The 17453-nt window shown below is 42.4% G+C and overlaps 1 long non-coding RNA gene across 1 annotated transcript; it reads right to left on the reverse strand.

The window, feature by feature from the left end:
- Positions 1 to 1810: 1810 nt before the first annotated feature.
- LOC115286230 lies at positions 1811 to 16462 on the reverse strand. The gene is made up of 2 exons (XR_003905960.1): positions 16325 to 16462; positions 1811 to 2093 (listed from the first exon to the last, which is right to left on the reverse strand). It is a non-coding gene; the product is annotated as an uncharacterized LOC115286230 (long non-coding RNA).
- Between the last annotated feature and the right edge of the window lie 991 nt (positions 16463 to 17453).

A 17453-nucleotide genomic window follows, 5' to 3' on the forward strand; every position in this document is an offset into this window, starting at 1 on the left:
ACTCATTTCAGACCTAACAAATACTAGATGATTTTACTCATGGCAAGTGTAAAAAAATGATTGGGGGTGGGGGGTGGAAGGCAAACCAAGAAACTCTGAACTAGAGAACCAACTGATGGCCACCAGAGGGGAGTTTGGATGAGGGAGGGAAAGGGAAATAGGTGATGGGAACTAAGGAGTGCCCTTGTTGTGATGAACACCAAGTACTATATGTAAGAGTTGAATCACTATTGTACACGACTTGTTCATTGGAATTTCAATAAAAACTTTATAAAACTACCCTATGAGCCAGCAATCACACTACTAGGTATTTACCTAAAGAACAAAAAACAGATCCCTACCTGTAGAGAGCAAACAGTTACCACAGGGGAGTTATGTGGGGGGAGACAGGTGAAATAGATGATAGGGATTAAAGAGTATACTTATAAGCACTGAGTAGTGTATAGAATTGAGTCCCTTTATTGTACACTAGAAGCCAATATAATATGTTCACTATACTGGAATTAAGTTTTATAGAAAAAAATCTTTATTAATTGGTTTATAGATTTTGATCCAAATTCAGTTATTCTCAGTCTGGGCCTATGAGTACAATTTGAGATCATTAACTATCATGAGTACAAAAATAAAGATCTGGAATATCCAGCATTAGTTTTCTGATCTACTTTTGAAGCATCCCTGATACGACCAGAAAATCCTAAGATAAAACTAAACCAAAACAACCGTTTCTGAAATACAAGTTGTTAAAGTCATGAGATAGACTTTCAGATGGAGTAACTTCAATCAATAGCTCATCCAGAAAGCAGCACAATTTCTTTCACTAAAATTTGTCTGTGGCCCTTAGCACTATCACATGACATAGGACTCTCCCGGTGGCCAGTAGGCTATACAACTTGTTCCTGAACAAGGTGAAAATCAAGTCCTGAGCATTCCTAGCTTCACATTCACTTAGTATCCTCAACCACTCATATGGTGGAACATCAGAGTTTGGATTCTGTAAGGAAGATACCTGTGTCAAGGCCTCAAAACAACCTGGGCTGTGGCGTGTCCACCTAAGATCAGCTCAAACAGGGAAGCCCTCCCTGACTGGATGCCAGCATGACCCACTGGTAGATACCAACTCTGAGACTCAAAATCACTGGGATCTTGACTTTTACTCTTCACCACACCAGAGGAAGGAAGCTAAACGCCTAGAGTCAGCCACCAGTGTGGAAGTTGACCCTGATGACCCAAAGTCCACAATATAAATATCATCCATGTTAATTAACATTCAGTGGGTCTTTAGATAGGTAGAAGAAAAAAAGCAAAAACAAAAAAAAAAACCAAAACCACCTTTTTGAACTGTGAAAAAGTGAACCTGCACACCCCCCTTCCAATGATCTCAGGCATTCTGGGATGAAAAGAACTTTGAGGCAAAAGAAATGGGATTGTCCAGTAGAAAAAGAGGACCAAGGCTTGTCCAGCCAGGGCTCAGATGAACATATACATACATACACCCCTGTGAGCAAAAGTCCAAGCAAAATCACTTAAGCAACGTTAACCTTAGATGGTCAAGACAGTATCTCAACCATATATCTGGCTTAGGCTCTGCCAAGGACTCAGGTTAGAGAGGCTGTCATGTTGCTTTTTCTTCCTGTATGTTAAATCAAGGCCTTTCAGTAGGAAGGGAGCATATCCCTGACGAGGTCTCACCATAAGACAGGAGATGGAGGTAGTAGAATGTAAGAATTAAACTCAACCACACACGAACATCCACACACCTATAAAATGCTCAAGATCTACCTTAAAGAAGACTGAAATTATACATCCCTGGTCAATGCATATTCATCTAGATTTAAACATGAGATTGGAGTCAAACAATCCTTAGAATCCAATGAAAGTAAAGATAGTCTCCCAGTATCAGAGTTATAAGACATTGCTTTCTGACAAGCATTGCTGGGAAGCAGAAATAGAGGCAAGGCTGAATGGGATGCTTAGTCTCAAGAGCTTCTTCGTAGGTTAGAGGAAATGCCACCAGGAAAAATGGATGGATCTGTGGATTCAGGTACGGAGTCATGGAGAGCCTTGCTCCAGCCGACATTGAGCCCATCCTTTTCCTGTAAAGAGAACCCAACAAGTTTGGCATTCTTCCATAATGACAGCAAATGTGGCCAAGGCTAGGCATGTACTATGCCCTACTCCGCCCACTTATTTTGGGTACAACTGTTGTGGACAGTGACGTGCCTATTGCCTGCATCTCACCAGCAGTGCTTCAATCGTTTTTTCTCTTTTGGTTTTTTGGCCTTAGGGTCTTCAAAATCTCAAGATTGCTCAGCCTCAGGCACAAAGTACATTCCTTTGAGGTAGGAGTGGCAAACAAGTCATTATTAAGACAAACTACTACTAAGATTCAGTATATAGCTCTGATCTGAAGAAAAATTCAGAATCAACATGAGCCGTCACTTTCCTACCTCAAAAATCTCACCCCATGGTGCTAATAGCAACGTCAAACTCCTGGTAATGAGAACTGTCCAGGCTGAATAAATCGGACTCCTGTAACAGGACACAGGGCTCCCTAGACATGCAGTGGTCTTATCCCTGAGGACACAAAGGATGTACGGATCTACTGGTGACATCTCTGTGGAAGTGTTCCTGGCTCACAATTTTGACTCACTGTAGTTAAGCCTAGATGAATGATACTACAGTGACTGGACTTGTTTCATAACTCTGCTCCAGGTCTCTTGGACTCCATCTTCCCAGAGGAGGGCCTGAAATTGTCTATGTCAGGCACTATCCCTAGACTGACGCAACCCCATTTCTGCCCAAAGCATCCATAAGAAGTTGTATGGGACCCATAAAAAGTTGAGTAGTTCAACTTTCCGCATTCAGTCCTTTGTTTTCTCCATGTAAATTTAAGGTACCACCCTTGAGACATTACAGCTCCCTCAGGTCTGAAGGCAAGTGTGTGGGAGCCCTGAGAAGGACTGTGCCTCAGGTCATCAATATTCCTCATGTGATCAACACCCAGTGACGAGGTCTGGGGGTAAACTGGAGTGCTAACCGCTTTTAGTACAGCTCTGATGAGACATCAGGTTGACCATCCCAAGTATTCTGGGATGAAAAAGAACACCTTACTGAGATGAAGATAAGAATGTCAGATAGGCAGGTTGAAACACCAACTTAGGCTGTATCCAGTGGGCTCATGATGTGCGTCACACACACTGACCTGGGATTTTAAGTCCAAGCAAAACAGCTTTGGAAGAATTTCCTCCTGTAATGCCAGAACAGTGGAAGAAGCACTTCCAGAATGGCAGGGAAATAAATGATCTCCAAAAATTTATCTCTACACAAAAGCAGGGAAAACATGACCAAAAAAAAAGTTACATGGTCACATGTAACTTTTTCAGTACTCTGGAAATCAACTAGATGCTTGCAAAAGTCTGAGGAGTATTAAGTATGTTTTTTTCTTGAATTCTTAACAGTCAGACTTGTGGCATTTTAAGTTGTCCTATTCCAATTATCCCAAACTTCTCCGCAGCTCTTAGCCAAAGACTAGCACCTTATAACCATGGTGGCTGTGAAAACAGCATATTAGCCACTTCAGGGGTCAAATTGGATCTTCATCAAAATTCCTGGCCCCAGAAACTAGGAGCTATTTAAGTTATCTGGCACTTCCCAGTTAAGAGTTCTATTCTCAAAGACGGTCTTTAGTTGACCTTAAAGTTGGCACACTAGAAACAGACCTATCCTCTCTGTGGTTGTCAAAAAAACAAAACAAAAAAAAAAAACAGTAACACTTCTGAAGTCACATTACCAGATGAGGCAAATAATCAAAAACTTAAAAGACTAGCTTGAGATGCTCAAAGACGACTTTGGAAGCCTCAACATACTTCTGGTATTTTAAAAGGCCACATATATACATATGCATGTCCTTGCACACCCTTAGGAAAGAACTGAGAAAGCCTTAATCGTCCTCTTGCTGAACTTGAAGCTCTTGCAATGCAAAATAAAGGCTAAGGCAGATTTATAATGGTCACATACTTAAAAGTGTACCCCAACACACAGAACTCTATCCACAACTAGAAAACTTCTTGGTCCAAAGCATTTAAAGAAACAGTTGCCCAATCTTTAGGCGATTAAGATAACTTATGTTCAGGGTCTGAATATAATAGAGACCTTGTTAATTAGAAAACTCACTAAATACTGGCGGTAGATGAGTTTAACTTCCCAGAGTTCCCAATTATTTAAAATATCCAGGTTAACAAAGTTGAGGAATACAAAGAAACAGGCCCATACAGGAAAAAATTTTAGCAGATATGATCCCTGAGAAAGCCCAGATGCTACCCTTATTAAACTAGAAGGAAATCATTTCAAAAATATGAGAACTGCATCTCATCAGGTAGAACAAAAGTTTATTTTCTATTTTGGAGTTGGGGTGGGAGCAGTGAAAGAGGGGGAGAGAGAATCCAAAGCAGGGTCCAAGCTGTTACCACAGATCCTGACATGGGGCTTGAACCCATGAGCAAGATCGTGACCTGAGTCAAAGTTAGATGCTTATCTGACTGAGCAACCCAGATACCCCTCAAGGTAAGAAATTTGAGTCCATTGATCAGAAGCCACTCTAATCTCAGCTGAAGTCCAACTGACCAGCAACCTTGCCCCCTCCTTCTGCATGCTTCCAGAAGGAGCTCTCCCACAATGAAGTTGAAGAATGGTGATAGCAGGGTTAGGTCCCTGATTAGCTATCTGGCTCTGACACACATGGCATCCAAGATCTATCCCAATTCTGAGCTTCTGTTCTAGGTCAACAGTAACTTTCAGTGGCTTCTCTTGGAGGGCAAAAACTGGACATTTCACCCAAGAAACCTGGGTCTCCCTCTGCATTTTTTGTATCAATTTAAAATACATTTCTCATCAAGGATTTAGTCCTTTGGGTAGATTTACTATTTAATATACTTTATTTTGTGAGAAGAGGGTTTTCTCCAAGTGGATATTACTAGAGCACCTCCTTGAGTGGTCTCTGGTTCATCTACTCTACGTTCAGGTAAGTATTTGTTTGATACTGTTCACCATCAAACCTTATCCTTAAAATCCTCTGGCCATCTCATTCCCAAGATCCTCAAGTCCAAAAAGTTACATAGAGAATGCATATTGAGCTGATCATCTGGACAGAAACCGGTTCAAGTTTTAACACAGAGGAACTTCTGGACCAAGCAGCACCAGCACCAGCTAGGCTATATAAGTTAGTCTGAAAGGTTTTATTGGACTTTAGGGACTCATCCAGACCCGAGTGATAGGGATAAGGTTACCCATTCTGGCTACTCCTCTCAGGAGTAGTGGCCAGCAGTAACCATTCCTCAACCTCCAAGATCCTATAGTCAGACACTTGAGCTCCTCTTGGTACCAAACTTGTAGGTCCATCTGCTAGGGGGCCTATTAGACACAGACTATCACAGGCTCCTAGACAGGGTCCGAGTACTTACTCCAGGCTGGCCGAGATGCTAAGAAGTTTTTATTTTAGTTCCCAGCTTCAAATAAGAAAAACCAGCACCTCATGGACCTAGCTGCGTATTTTTCCCCAAACACTGGACCACAGCCTTCATATGGTTGCCCCATACCTCAGCCATTCTGTTTGGACTCAATGCTGACCCCTTCTCCAGCCTATGCTGAGCCTATTCTTTCTGCCCAGGGCTTCCTAGACAGTGCAATGTGGGATGCTGATAAAAGCCTGCTCTTCAGGCAGACATGCATGACCTAGAAATATCTAGGGGACATTAGCATTCTCTTTCAGCCAATGAAAAAAAAATAGGCAATATATACTTCCCATTGATCTTCAGAGGAAAACAAGCATTCTAGATGCTTCTGGAAGGGTCCAAGAAGTCATGTCTCCCTCTCTCAGCAACCAGCTCAGTATATACCCGCATTGCCTCCTCTCCCCATTTTAATTTCCTGATTCTCCATTTCTGTCACTGAGAACTTCCTGTGAAGCCTTGGGGGAGGGGGGTCAAGGCTCAGCTTTTGGGGGGAAACCAAAATAGTAATTTGTAGCAACATTTATAACCTTGATCTTTTGAAAGTCACTCTAGTAATATGATGTGCATACCCTCAGAAGGCCCCATTTTGTAAGAAATTATGCCTCATGAAAGCAGTGGATAGATGTGGTCTGTTGAAAGGCAGAACATGCTTCAGGGAGCCGAGGAGGCTTCTCTAGGGCCCCACTCCCACCCCCATTGTTACTAGGCATCCATGGATGCTCATGGCTAAGGCTGTCCTTAGGCAACAGGGAGAACTTTCACACTCCCCTTCCCCTCTAACCAGCATCATGGTTTAGAACCGGAGTTCTTCCAACATGTACCAGGTATTTTTCCCCACATAATGTCCTTGGGTTCATGTCACAGATATCTGCTCTGCCGTAAAGACTGAAGGCTGAAGTCCTGAGTGGCCAGTGTTGAAGGGGATTTCAGTGCTAGTTAGCTTTCCTGGCTCAATGAGAAATCATTCTGACCATTCTAAAGTGTACTTTGACCTCTAGATCATCTTGACTATCAAGACCATAATTTACATTCACGAACTTCTGTGTGGTTCATTTAGAGCTCAAGGGAGGCCAAAGGCACACAGAACAGAGCTCAATGTTAAACCACGACCCATGAAAGGCTTTTTCTGGAGACCTCCATTCCCAAGGGGCTGTTTGGACAGATGGAGAAAGCTCTAGATACCAGAGTAAAAGCACTACTTGGGCAGAAGACTTGGAAGACAAGGAGCCATTCATTTTCCTGGAAACTCAAAGTTATGAGATAAAACTTTCTGTAAAATTTAAAGTTAATTCAAAGAGGAAACATGTAATGATACTCTGAGATTGCCTCATTTTCCATTTGCTTCCTAATTTAATCTTGGGCTGAATTCTGCAAGTTGCTCAACATCCACATTGCTAAAAGCATCACTAGTACATGAAGAGATAAAACTTCTGCCCAATCATCTACTGAACCTCTTAATGTTTGAGACCTTCAAGTTCTGACTCACACCTGTAAGCTGAACTCGCTGAATTGTAATTCATCCTTGCAAAACAGTGTTCACTCACAATCCATATCAGAGTTCCCTAGACAGAGTGCTACTGCTTCCCCATGGCATCAGTCATCTGCTGAGATAACAAAACCTCAGGTTTGGATGAGGACAGTGTTTCAGGTTGCACACATAGGTAGATCTTAGTAAAGGGTAATTTCTAGAGCACCTAAGAAGTTTAAGTTCCTAGTAGAAAATTCACATGATACCCATATCAGTTCAAATACTGTAAACATTTTAAAAGAAACAGAACATGTACCCCAATGTTTATAGCAGCACTTTCAACAGCTAAATTATGAATTATGGAAAGAGCCTAAATGTCCATCAACTGAAAAATGGATAAAAGATGTGGTTTATATTTTCAATGGAATACTACTTGGCAATTAGAATGAAATCATGCCATTTTAGCAATATGGAGGAAACTGAAAGGTATTATGCTGAGTGAAATAAGTCAGAGAAAGAAGTTTCTCAAGATCCACATATGAGTGAAAACCTAACAAGTCCATGGGGGAAGCAAAGAGGGGAGAAAATAGAGGTGAGGAGCAAATCATGAGACTCTTAAGTACAGAGAACTAAGTGTTGATGGGAGAGGGGGTGGTTAGAGGGGGAAATGGGTGATGGGCATTGAGGAGGGCACTTGTTGAGATGAGCACTGGGTGTTGTATATAAGTGATGAATCATGTAAGTGATGAACCCCAAAACCAGAGCATACTGTACACTGTATGTTAGACAATTTGGCAATAAATTATATAAAAATAAAATTGAAGGTGGCAGAGAGCACTACAGTGTTATGGAATCCTTTTGAAACTAAAGTACATGAGTATTAGGAACCACAGACCTAACTTCTCTACTGGCTTCTTGGAAAAGACATTACAGTATTTTGAGACGCATAAAAATCATTTCTCAGTTTCTATAGAGTGTCAAGGACCTCTGGAAGTAAGCAATTTGACATCAGCATTCAGATGCTCAAGCAGAATGCTGTTCAGAAGCCCACATACATTCATGACTTCAGAAAGTCTGAGCCCTAAGCAAATATTATCTATTCAAAAGTAGGGTTAACAGGACCTCCCACTCCGAAAATGCTTGCTCTTTCTGAAGTATCAGTGAATTTGGCAATGAACTCTAGTTTGAGGCACTTTTCCCAAATCCCCTCCCGTCCCATTTTACAAGGAGGTACCCGGAAACTACTGGAAAAGACCATAGAGCTGTTTAACCAGTGTCAAGTTTTGATTAGCAGGAGGCATGAGCTCTAGAGATCTGCTGTACAACATCACGCCTAGAGTTAAGGCAGCATCATGCACTTAAAACAAGACCTACTTTAACAAAATTTAAGTTTTCTTAGCACAATAGAGGAGGAAACCTACAGATGACTTAGTGTTGGTTAGGACTTCATACAATTGGTATTTATACCAAAACATTGTACTAGTCCTTGCTACAAAGGGAGGGAACATTCACACAGTGAAACCTTAGGAAATAAAATATGCAGGAAAAGTCCAAGTGAGAAACACCAAGAAGTTGAGAAACAATCCTGCTGAGCCTTAACCTCATTCATGTGATACAATCCCAACAGCAAAATAGAAGATAAAGTCAGAGTTGCAAGATTAGTTTCAGCAACACTCTTGTTGGCAGTTACCTTTACTTGGCATGCACAACAGCACACATTCACTAAGTTCGTGGTTATGCCAGCTGTCTTTCTCCATGGCAGTAAGTCCACAAGGATCTTGTCTTGATGCCCCACCTGCCACCACACTGTCGTATGCTATTAATGGTATTTGTAGGAGGTAAACAGCAAGAAGCAAGCACCTTAGAGGACTTAATTCATACCAGTGCTCAAGGCTGGAGATCACCACCTCCTGGAAGTCCAAGCTTGACACATCAGTTGTCTGAGCATATCAGAACACTCCATCTAAAGTGAAAGGCAGGTTACTAGTTTCACCACACCAAGAAATGGGTGCTCCAATTCTCGGTGCATCTTTTCAGCTCTGGAAACAAACTATATGAGTACTGCTCAGACTAATTTACCAGGTTATCTACAAGCTGTCAAGTAAGTAGAACCCAGACAAAGGTATACTCTGAAGCAGGTGTTAAGTCGCCCTGTCACTTGGGTCTTATAGCACAGCACTCAGGTACTGGGCTTTGCAGGGTTAACAGGTGTTATATGGAGCCTCAGTCCAAGTGATTAAAAAAAAAAAATCAACACAGATGCATAGGATTCTGAAGCAAAGCCATGCCTTTTCCCTTCAACTGCTGGATTGCTGTGGGGCTCCATTAGAAACCAAGGCTTGACCATGGGATACACCACATGACCCTAAGATTCGATACATCAGATAAAATCCAGTTCATAGATGTCTCAGTTGAGAGTCAGGCAAGCACCACAATGTTACATCATAAAAACAAATATGACATTAAACACTAAAGATGACTAACTCCAAAAGCTACAGTGTGTTGAATTAACAGGTAGTTCAGACTCTCCTAGTATCCTTTCCCTCTCCCATTAATTTGCCAGCCTTCTCTCAAACCACCTATGGCCTCTTGGGGTATTAACTGAGGAGTAAACATGCAAACGTGGGTTATGACTGCATTCAGTGGAGGGTTTGAAAGGGAATGGGAAATGGAAAGCCCTCCCAGAGGCAGACTGTCAGGCCATTTTGCCCACTTCACAAAGAAGAGAGAAGACACAGTCCATTTTTGTAAGCAGAGACATGAAACAAGCAAGATTGAGGATATTAGCCAATCTTTCTCAAGCCAGCCCATGCTTGCTCACAGGGGATCATGGAGACAGGAATGAGGGCAGTCACAGGGTAGGTTCTCTAGGAAGACGACGGAGATAAATGCCGGAAACTTATTAGAGAAGGTTCTTGGCATTACCGCCTGGGAAAGGAAAGGGAGCCAGATCAGCAGAGGGTGAAGTTGAGCTGCAATGAAGTCTCATTAAGGCTCAGCCATAGGACACGCTAAAGCTAGTATGGCCTTTCAGGGTCCTCCCAAGTTACAATGCATGGCCAGGCTATCCTACCTCCACACTGATTGGGGCTGGATGTGGGTCAAGCACAGTGCCTAGAGGTAGGAAAGGGGATGGCACTCAAGGTAAGCACAATGGAGGGTCAATATCTGAGGTGGGCCTGCCAACTACCATTCCAAAGGTGAGGGCAAAATGTCTTCAGTTGTTCAACTAGGATCTGGGCAGAACATGATGCCTGCCACAAAGGCTATACCATAGGCCTCAGCAACAGGAGCTCTTCCTCTATGCTCAACTCTAAGGATTTAATGGTGTACTCATGTCTAGGGTCTGGAGTAGCCTAAGAGGCTCTTCTAGCTCTGTTGCCCCAGCCTTGTCCCTGAACAGTGGTAAACGCCATAGTAAAGCATTCCAGACCTGCTTAAGTAGGCAGCCAAGGCTTTGCGTTATTTTTAAATGAAAGTTTTGTGCTCAGGTCTCCACCCAAGGTCTATACTCCAGGTCTCACTCAGGAGACATTCAGGAGGCTTCAGCCTGTGGCTCTATGAAGCAACTTGCTTTTAAGGAGGAATATTCAGTTAACAATGTTACCGAAGTGTGTCAAGCAGTCCCATGGACCTGCCTCTTGCTTCAACAGTGTTTGGAAGGAACAGACCCGGGGACACCCCTTTTTCCAGTCTCTGGCCATCCTCCAACCTCTTTTCTAGTTGCAATAAGAACCACTTTCTCAGCCATCCTCGGCCTCAAACCAGCCAACATTGTTTTGAACTTTGCTCCTTATTACCAGTCAACCATGATTGTCAGAATTAGTCCAACGAGGCTGAAGTCACCATCAACTAGTCAACCCGCACCTGCAGGCCTCCTATACCTACTCTCTGTAGGCTTATGTTCCAACCATGAGGGTAGGGCTCAGAGGGTGTGGGCCACTTCTCTCATGAGTTTGTCAAGGAAAAGTACAAGGCTTCTGAGTCTCTCTTGAAGATGCAAACGCAACGTGGTGGCCAAACCCTTTGCCTAGACCTGCAGAAGCCATCCCAAGATGAGAAGGGTTAAACCCTGGACACCATGAAAGCTGCTATGGTCCTGGAGAAGAACCAAAATAAGGTCACTTTGGATCTATATGCATGGATTCTACCCATGCAGACCCCCCTAGGGAGTTACGTCCTAGATAAGGAGATGAAACTCAAAGATGTGAAATCCTGGGTTTCTCTTTAAAAAGCTCATCAAGTATGACTAGGAGCCTTCTAAGCCCAGTGGCCTTTGAGGGGCCTCTCTGGCACCCCCCCCCTTTTCAGGGATGCTGTCTAAACCCCTCCCTGTAACCACTAGGCAGCTTTTTAAAGTTTGAGAGAGACAGAATGAACACATTTCATTAATGAAATGAGGGAGAGGGGCAGAGAGAGAATCCCAAGCATGCTATTAGCTCGATTCAGGGCTTGAGCTCACTAACCAGGAGATTATGACCTGAGCTAGAATTAAGGGTCAGATGCTTAACCTACTGAGCCACTCAGACACCCCAACCACTAGGCAGCTTTTTAACTACTCTGGAGACTTCTCTCAAGCTGTGGACCAAATGGAGCTTTTGGCAGAGGAAAAATAAAAGGTTACTAGAATAAAGAATCATATTATTTGTATGGCCTCCTGTGTTTCCTGAAACATGTAATTAAACATCTGAGAAAAATGGATTTTATCCATGCAGATTCTTCTCATTGCTCATCTCTGAGAGTTGACAGGGGTAGGACCCGGAGGTCTAGAACCACAAGAGCTCTTATCCTCACTGTACTCCCACTAACTGGATGACTTGGTAGAAAGTCTATAGTATTGCCCAGCTGAGTAGGAGGGTAGCCTTCCTCCTTCCAGAGAGGGTAGATCTGAAACGTTAAGGGGACTCCAGCGTGTATTACTCTAAGAGCACATTTTCAGGCAGGGTCACCTACTAACTGACCCCATGCAGGAGTGATGGGACCACGACTGTGCTGTCACCTCAAGTCCAAACCCCTCTAGCTGCCACCTGTTTGTCTGCTCACCTTCATAATACTCCAAGAGTATCTAGGATACCATGCCTAGTTTTCATTCTGTTTTGTTTGAAACCAATGACACCTTTTTTCTCCTAAGCTCCAAGAGTCAAGTCTCTTCCCTTAACCCTAAATTGGTCAGCACTAAAATCAGTTAATATCTTACCTATCACCAACACTTCATGTTACTGACCACTGCTCCTTCCAAAAACCACTTTCTAGAGTTGACAGAAAACACATTTCTTTGGTTCTATCACACCCCTGCTTCTCAGTAATATTCGGGGTCTTCTCTTGCCACAGATATCTTAAGGCTATAAGGAAAAATTGTAGTGTCTTACCAACTAAACAGCAATGGCAAGTTTACTTGTGATCCAAATCAGAGGAAGTGGGGAGATAAGCCCCATCAAGTGGGAATATTTGAATCTGATAGAGATTCCAGCTTATAAAGTTTCATATTAGTAATTGTGAGAGTAAGAATATGAAGTTATAGCTTTTGTCTATTACATCTTTGAGATGTCCTGTTACAGGAGTATTTATTACATATAAAAACTTCTGTTGACTATAATCCCTTAGAACTGCTCTACAGTTTGCTTTCTCTTTACTGAGGTCTCTATAATTATCCCTTCATTTCAGCTAAGATCTTTTCCACATTTTCTACTATTCAGATACAAGACCCAATGTAGAGAGAGCATTTGGCCTAATTTGCATGAAGTTCAACAAGATACATACAGTCACCCACCTTAAGCGTTTGTAAGGCCTTTTAAAACGTTGAAGGCATTGACCTAAACACATGCCTCGGAGGCAATGCTGGGCAAGGCACAGTATCTAATCTGAAATTCACTGACCAACAGAGTTTCAAGGGATGGTTAAGCAACTTTAGGTAGGTAACAAAGGATTTCAGAGTTAGCTGCAGAGAGCTAGAAACTTTTAGAATCAAGTTGGAAGGTATTCAGTTATCTCAGGGACTTCTGAAACTGATAACTTCACGAGAGAATTAGATCTATGTGGTATTCTTCACATCACCCCCTCCCCACGACTTTTCTAGAAAACAGAAAGAAATACCAAAGAAGGGGAAGGATGAAGTTCCTGGCCAGTTTCACCATGCTCACATAGCTACTTCCTGGTGACAGCAGGAGAAAGCAGGCCCTTAAAAGGCCTTACCCTCCAACCCCTCGTGTAGCTCCCATCCTAAACTAGACAGCTGGGGCCCCAAAGTTCCTGAAGGTAGACAAGGTAGACTAGAGGCTTCTCTCTTCTGCACCTATTTCACCTTGAGCCATGGAGTGCACTTATTAAGTATACTCCTCTGTACCCACAGCTTATTTTACTTTGGGACACTCCTAGAAGTGCATGCCTCTTTCATAATGCCAACTATTTAAGGAACACTTCCAAACTCATTCTACAAAGCCTGCATTAGCTGGATTCTGAACCCAGACAATGACCCCACTATAAATAAGAAAAGGGAAATATCCCTAACAAACATGGTTGCAGAAATCCTCAACTAGATACTAGCAAATTTAATTCAACAGTACATTAAAAGATTTACCATGATCAAATGGGATTTATTCCTGGGCTTCAGGGCTGGTTCAATATTCACAAGTCAACATGATACACCATGTTAATGAAAGGATAAAAACCAGATGATCCTCTTAACAGATGCAGAAAAAGCATTTGACAATATAGCATCTGTTCTTGATAAAAACCCTCAACAAAGTAGGTTACAAAAAGAAACTTTTACAAGGAAGTGACAGGACATAAACTTTTCCCTGTTCTCAGCCAAAGTGATCTAGTTTGAAATCAGTGAAACCTGATTACTCAGGACAAATGTTTTTATTTAATTTGGATTTACTTTGGAAAAGCAACTTGTCACTGGGGAGTTTAGATCTCAAGGATACCTCGAGATCACTGGGTATTTAAAAATCAAAAAGTCTATAAAGCCAGAAGTTACTCCCTGTCCTATAGAATGGAATAGCCACCATGTGGATTTAACTTAGTTATGAAACTTCTGGATGGAACTGATGTTATCATCTTAGAGGGTCTTTATTCCAAAGGGGCCTCAGGAGTAGGTCTTCTAGATGGACAAACACTAAAGGTTCTTTCCTCGGCCCCTCTCAGACATCAACTCTCAGACCAAGTTCCTCTGCCTGCTCTATCCCATCTTTTGAGTGATGTTAAGCTAGGTATCATAGAGAGGGAATATTGGTTTCAAATACTCGTCCTTAATATTTCCTGTATATCCAACATGGAGTGGTTTAACCAGGGATTGATCAGAGCTGGAGACCCTTACGGGACAGCTAGGATGTAGGAGGCCCAAGCTGTTTGACAGAAGCAACTTTTTTGAACCATATGGAAATGAGAGTGAACATCAGCATCGACCCAGCATTCAACAGACCTAAGTTTTGGTGGCCATTTAACTTTTTTGGGAGCCCTATCATTTGGTGCCACCTGGTGGCCTTAAGACAGATAGGTCTAGAGCCTAGAAGTCTTCGTGAAAAGAATCTAGTGTCACATCCCAACTGTGGTGGACTCCACCACATGGCAGTCAGAAGACCTCAATATATACTTTCACAAATCCTAAGAACTTTTAAAGAAGCTATGACTTAAAGATGAGCTGAATCTTGGATCTTGATATTTTGAGAAAGTCCTTCTAAAAGAAGTATAGAGGGACAATGTTTTAAGACCGTCTAGTACCATAGCAAGAGAAGAAACTTGAGTGGCCACTGATGCTTATAAGAAACAAATGAAGGACCCATGGCTTCCAGGCAGATGAAAGCAGAGTTGGGTGAACCAAATTCTCAGGGGCTCGTGGAAGCTGGGAAGTGGCCTCATTTTAGGGTAAGTGAGGCCCCCAAAATTTGCCAGAAGTCATCAAAGCCTGATAAGATGGTCAGATGGCCTGCCTAGTGTTTATCTGAGAATGTTATTTCTTCATATTCCCGATTAAGATTTTAAAAATCTTATTTTGCACTTGTATTAGAAAACTTTTAGAGGGGAGAAAAGAAACTAGCTATAAACAAACAATAGCAGCTGCTGAGGTCCATGTCCCAATTTCCTTTGAAACCAATATGGAACAAGTGAAACCACACAAAATGAGGCCTCTCAAGTTGCTTGAGGAAACAGTGCCCAAAGGGAGTCATTTTCGAAGTACCAGATGTCAGGAAGCAGTTTCTCATGCTACCTCACTAAGCCTCTACAAGCAACATGAGCAGGCCCAGAGGAAGGGTGAAGAAGAGGAAGAGGAAACTGGTAAAGGCCCAAGGAGGATATAAAAACACTATCAGAAGATCTAAATGCACCTCAAATGCTATCAGACTTAAGTGGCCTGGCAGGGCAGGGCACAATCAGCAGTACACATGATTTCAAGCATCCTTCTTTAATAAGACTAGCTTCTGGACAGAAAAACAGCAATAGGGCACTGTTTGCCAATTGAGTGATAAGGCTATGGTACTAGATGGTCTTAAAACATTGTCCCTCTATACTTCTTTTAGAAGGACTTTCTCAAAATATCAAGATCCAAGATTCAGCTCATCTTTAAGTCATAGCTTCTTTAAAAGTTCTTAGGATTTGTGAAAGTATATACTGTAGTAAAGGGGGAAAAAGCTTCCCAAATCACCCAGCCATGGATCTAATCATTTGGCAGCTACAGAATGTCATTTTCTGGGCACTCTGTGGCCTTTTGGTCTATTGAGAGTAGACTCAGCCCTCTTGTTTTTGGAAACACTGCCTCAGGTACAGGGACTTTATCAAGTTTCCCTTGATCCAAGGATTCAAAACATTCTATGTACTGAGGCTCCAGATATATATATGCGTTTGTTTGAAAGATTAAGATGTGTTCTCGCTTTAGCAGCACATATACTGAAAGATTAAATAGACCACCATTTCTTAATCATCTTAACCATTCAAGTTTATAGAAGGAAATCCTTTCGTGAATTTCCTGCTTATAGGAAAGCACCAGAGGGCTTAGAACATTTGATCCACAAACTAAGGCATCCATTTAATAGTGAGGTTAATAGTGGGGCCATGATTATAGAATTCACTGATTGAATCACAGATTGCACCCATCGTCTGTTGCTGGCTCAGAATTTGAATCACATGTTGCATCACTAGTCAGCTGCTGGCTCAAAATATGAGTGATACTTTATATATACCTTTAGCAGTCCACCTCTGACAGTGCTCTAAGGATAAGATGACATCCTCCAGGATGAAGCATACGTTTTAGTTCAAGTACCTTTTATGACACTTTGTCACCAATAATATTTTGAACCAAGGAACAGAAGTGAAATAGCCCCACTTGCCATTATTCCCAATGACCCACCTGAAGAATATGTGCTTTCCTGTGCACTCTTCTGGGACCAGTAGCTCTAACTCTACAGAGCCCAAAAGAACACTTCCAGGGATAATTGAGTTCCTCATATTCTGGGACCACCAGGCAAGAGTTGTCTTGTCACAGGCACCTGACTGATCAGCAAGAGAACATAGGGCCAGTTGAGCCACAGTTGGGGCTAGGAGGAATAGGTTTGGCATATCAGGGACCCACTTGGACACTACCTTTGTACTTCATTTCTAGCTGTGATAATAGGCAGTGAAGCAATCAGACTAAAAAAAAAAAAAAAAAGACATGGTGACCAAGGGCTCAGACCTTCAAGGGAGGAGAGTCTGTTTTGCCACAGAGTAAGACGAACAGATCAAGCTAGATGAGGAGATGGCAACCAAGACAGGATGGTGAAGGGGGTAAATGGTGAAGAGGAGTCACCAGGAGATGGTGACTCTTGATGAAACTGACACCAGCAACAGCTACTATAGTTTATTCCACCAACCCCACTTTTCCTGGGTTTCCTCAGAAAGTGAAGCTTATCTTGGATGAACTGTCAGTTGTAATATAAAGTAGATCTGATTTGGCACAAAGACTCAACTGTTAGAGATGCACCACCAGATCCCCTTTCAAGAATATCCAGGCTTCTGGAAGTGCTGTCAACGAAAAGGATGGTCTCCATGGCAGAGCACCATCTCACCCAAGGTCATGTCCTTACAGCAACGGCCCACACCCAGGGACTGAAATGGGAGTAAGATCTGGTTTTGGCTGAACATACAATAACTCTGATAGAAGAGCTCTAGCACTGAAAGGACCCATCAAGGTCAGCAAGGCTGTCAGACCAACTTGAGCTTGCAGCTCAAGTTCGCTACCCAATATTATTTACACAAGCATGGGCCTCAAAGACACTCAAAGATACTCCCTAAAGAACACCCTGCATGCAACACCACTATGCTGTTTTCCCAGAGAACCTCCACAATGCAGCGAGAACTATCACATGGTATGGAGGCACATCAATATAACCACAATGAAAATATTCAGATAGACCCAAAACCACCCAAGACCCCTGTTTGCCTCAGTTTACATGTGCTTGATGAATCTTCGTGCATTGAGGTCACTTTGGTAGACTACA

This window comes from Suricata suricatta, chromosome 1, assembly GCF_006229205.1.
Source record: "Suricata suricatta isolate VVHF042 chromosome 1, meerkat_22Aug2017_6uvM2_HiC, whole genome shotgun sequence".
NCBI classification, from domain to species: domain Eukaryota; kingdom Metazoa; phylum Chordata; class Mammalia; order Carnivora; family Herpestidae; genus Suricata; species Suricata suricatta.